The sequence below is a fragment of the Myotis davidii genome, unplaced genomic scaffold (assembly GCF_000327345.1).
Source record: "Myotis davidii unplaced genomic scaffold, ASM32734v1 scaffold209, whole genome shotgun sequence".
NCBI lineage: Eukaryota > Metazoa > Chordata > Mammalia > Chiroptera > Vespertilionidae > Myotis > Myotis davidii.
The window spans coordinates 1,639,996-1,643,878 of NW_006300047.1; the positions used below are offsets into that span (position 1 = coordinate 1,639,996).

Here is a 3,883-nt window from a genome sequence, read left to right on the forward strand (position 1 = left end):
ATTTCTTATAAGCTCCCAGGTGGTGCTGATATTTGGGGAACCACACTCTGAGCAGTGAGGGGCTAAAGCCCTTGCTTAAGGCCACGTAGATGATGAGCAGTGAGCCTGGACTCAAGCTCACACGGTAGACTTCAGAATCCTGTGCTTAACTGCCACCCTGCCTGCCCCAGCCCCAGCCCCAGCCCCAGCCCCAAGGGCATCCCCATAAGGGTTCCAGACCTAAAATGAAATGAAAACTGCTTGGCCAGAGGGGAGTTTCCCAAAAGGTGAGAGGTGATGCCCTAGTGAGTTCTGCAGGGTTAGGTCAGGTAGGACAGCTAGCAGTGAATTAGACAACAATTCTTGTTCAAGGGAGAAGGCCTCACTTGCTTTAAGATCTCTCCACACCGGCTTCCCTCATAACCAGGAGGTTGCAAACCTCAGGCTCAACGTTTGGGCAATCCACATTCTTGAACTAGAGGTTAATAATGTGCCATTTTCTGCATATTTATGTTTACAGTTACCTTCTATTTTGGGCTTAGGTATTGCTTTTCCATTTGTGATAATGACATACCCATCCCTTTAAAAATCCATCCACTAAGGGGGAAAAGTGAGTTAAAGCCAAGTATTAATGGAAATAACTAGAGGTTTTACAGGGAGATGAAAGCAGTGGGACAGTGGCAGATGGATAGCTGAAGTGGGGAACCTGCTCGAGGTGACCCAGAGGGCTACTCACAGCCTAGGCACCCCAGTCTTCTTACTGCAGTGCCCAGCAGACCACCAGCCTGAGACAGAGATATCCCACAGGCTCTGTGTCTGCCAGAAAAGTCCATTTATGTTTTCCTGGGTTGAGTGGGGCCTAGGTTGACTCTGGTCTTTATTCCTGAGGTCTGTGGTCAGTGTCAGTGTGATGAGGAGCAGACTAAGGGAGAGGGGTTGGCAGGCCCAGCCTGAGATGCTCCCCACCCACAGCCTGCCCTGCTTTCCATCTGTAGCATCACCATCGCCAAACACACACACACACACACACACACACACACACAAGCACTGGAGCCTGTTAATCATACATTCATTCAGTTATTCATTCAACCAATCTTTATTGAGCACCTACTATGTGCCAAGCACTGTGTTAGGGGCTGGGGAGACAACCATGAGCCAGTTAGGCAAATCTTAGCCCTCATGAAGTTTACATGCTTCTAGAACAGCGGTTCTCAACCTGTGGGTCGCGACCCCTTTGGCGGTCAAACGACCCTTTCACAGGCGTCGCCTAAGACCATCCTGCATATCAGTTATTTATATTATGATTCATAACAGTAGCAACATTAGAGTTATGAAGTAGCAATGAAAATAATTTTATGGTTGGGTCACAACATGAGGAACTGTATTTAAAGGGCCAGAAGGTTGAGAACCATTGTTCTAGGAGCAGACAGATGATAAACACAGAAACAAGTACAATATATGGCATGTCAGACAGTGTATGTGCTATGGAAAAGAGAAAGAGAGTAAAGTAAAAGGTGTGAGGGCATGGCGGGGTAGAGGTGGAGGGCCTTTCTGAGAAGGTGTGTCAGGCTCTGGGATGGATGCACCTTGTCCTGACACCAGAGAAACACAGCCGTGGAAGCAGGCAGACAATGAGCCAGCACCAGGCAGGGATCTCTCTTATTTTTATTTGTAAGTAATTTTTAGTGAACTTCGGGTACACAGAATGATGGATAGATTATACTCCAGATCATGGTGTATTCCTCTGTCATCCTTGTATGACCTGCTTTTATTTAAAATTTCATAGTTATTTTATTGTTATTATTTTTAACCTGGTTTTTCATTGTTGTTGTTGTTTTTAATTGATTTAAGGGAGAGTGGAAGGGAGAGGGAGAAAGAGAGAGAAACAATGCCTCCCATTCATGCCTCCAATGGTGCTTAAACCTGAAACCTGGGTATATACCCTGACCAGGAATCAAACCTTTCGGTGCACAGAACGATGCTCCAACCAACTGAGGCACACTGGCCAGGACACATAGTTATTTTACTGATAAGAACAGATACTACACTTGATCTTAGCCAAAAGGCCGAGAAGCGATCATAGTTATTTTAATCGTGTAATAAACACCAGGTAGCCCATCAATTAAAACAAAAGCTAGGACCCTAACAATGGCCAACATTGAGTCCTGAGATTCCCCCCATTTCATCCCCTGCCTGGGGTTCCTGTCACTTTGAATCCTGTCTTCATCACTCCCTAATTTCCTGGACAGTTTTATTATACCTACATCCTACCTTACTAACTTTATTAAAAGGGTATACATATTAGTTTCATAGGGCTGCTAGGACAGATTACTATAAACTGGATGGTTTAAAACCATTGAAATTTATTCTCTCACTGTTCTGGAGATTAGAAGGCCAAAAGGTGTCAGCAGGACCACACTCCTTCTGAAGGTTCTGGAAAAAGATCTGTTCCCCACCTCTCCTGATTTCTGCTGGTTGCCAGCAATCCTTGACAATCCTTGTCTTCTACATGTATCACTCCAGTCTTCACATACATTCTCCTCCGTGTATCATTGCATCTTTTTTCCTCCCAACATTATTGAAGAATAATTGACACATATAATTGTATATATTTTAAAAATATACAACATGGTGCTTTTATATACATACAAATAATTACTCAGATCAAGATAATTGACATATCTGCCACCTCACATAGTTACCGTGTGTGTGTGTGTGTGTGTGTGTGTGTGTGTGTGGTGAGAATGCTTATGATCCACTGTCAGCAACTTTCAAGTATACAATAACAAATTATTAACTATAGTCACCATGCAGTACATTAGATTCTCAGAACTTATTCTTATAGTTGAAAGTTTGTACCCTTTGACCTACATCTCCTCATGTTCCCCTCACCCAGCCCCTCTACTTTATGTTTCTACAAATTCAGTTTTCTTTTCTTTTGTCTTTTCTTTGTTTCTTATTCCACATTTAAGTGATAACCACACAGTATTTGTCTTTCTCTGTCTGGCTCATTTTGCTTAACCTAATGCCCTCCATGTGTATCCATTGTTGTTGTAAGTGGCAGGATTTTCTTTTTTATGGCTGAATAAAAAATTGTGTATGTACAGGGTATCCCCCAAAATGTATAAACACTTAATAGCTGGTAGCTCAATTGATGTTTTTTTTTCTTTTCATATTTAACCCATTGGAATTAATAATTATTCAAAGTGTGTATACATTTTTGGGGGACATCCTGAATATACACAATGGAATACTATGTGTGTGTGTGTGTGTGTGTGTGTTTTCCATTATCTATATCTATTTATATATATTCACCTGTTGGAGGACATTTAGGTTGTTTCCATATCTTGGCTATTGTGAATAATGCTTCAATGAATATGGAAGAGTAGATATCTCTTCAAGATACTGATTTAATTTCTTTCACATATATACCCAAGAGTGAGATTGCTGAATCATATGGTAATTCTATTTTTAATTCTTTGAGCAACCTCCATACCGTTTTCCATAATAGCTGCACCAATTTACATTCCCACCAAGAATACACAAGGGTTCCCTTTTCTTCACAACCTCACCAACATTTGCTATCTTTTGTCTTTTTGATAATAATCATTCTAACAAATGTGAGGTGATATCTCATTGGGGTTTTGATTTGCATTTCCCTGATGATTAGTGATGTTGAGCACCTTTTCATGTACCTATTGGCTATTTGAATGTTTTCTTTGGGAAAGTATCTATTAAGGTCCTTTGTCCATTTTTTTTTAGGAAAGTATCTTAAGGTCCTTTGTCCATTTTTTTTTAACATTTTATTGATTTTCTACAGAGAGAAAGGGAGAGGAATAGAGAGTTAGAAACATTGATGAGAGAGAAACATCGATCAGCTACCTCCTGCACACTCCCTACTCTG

The 3,883-nt window shown here is 41.3% G+C and overlaps 1 long non-coding RNA gene across 1 annotated transcript in view; it reads left to right on the forward strand.

The window, feature by feature from the left end:
• The window catches only part of LOC107185063, a 12,087-nt gene that overhangs the window by 5,873 nt on the left and 2,331 nt on the right, over positions 1-3,883 (forward strand). The window lies entirely within an intron of this gene.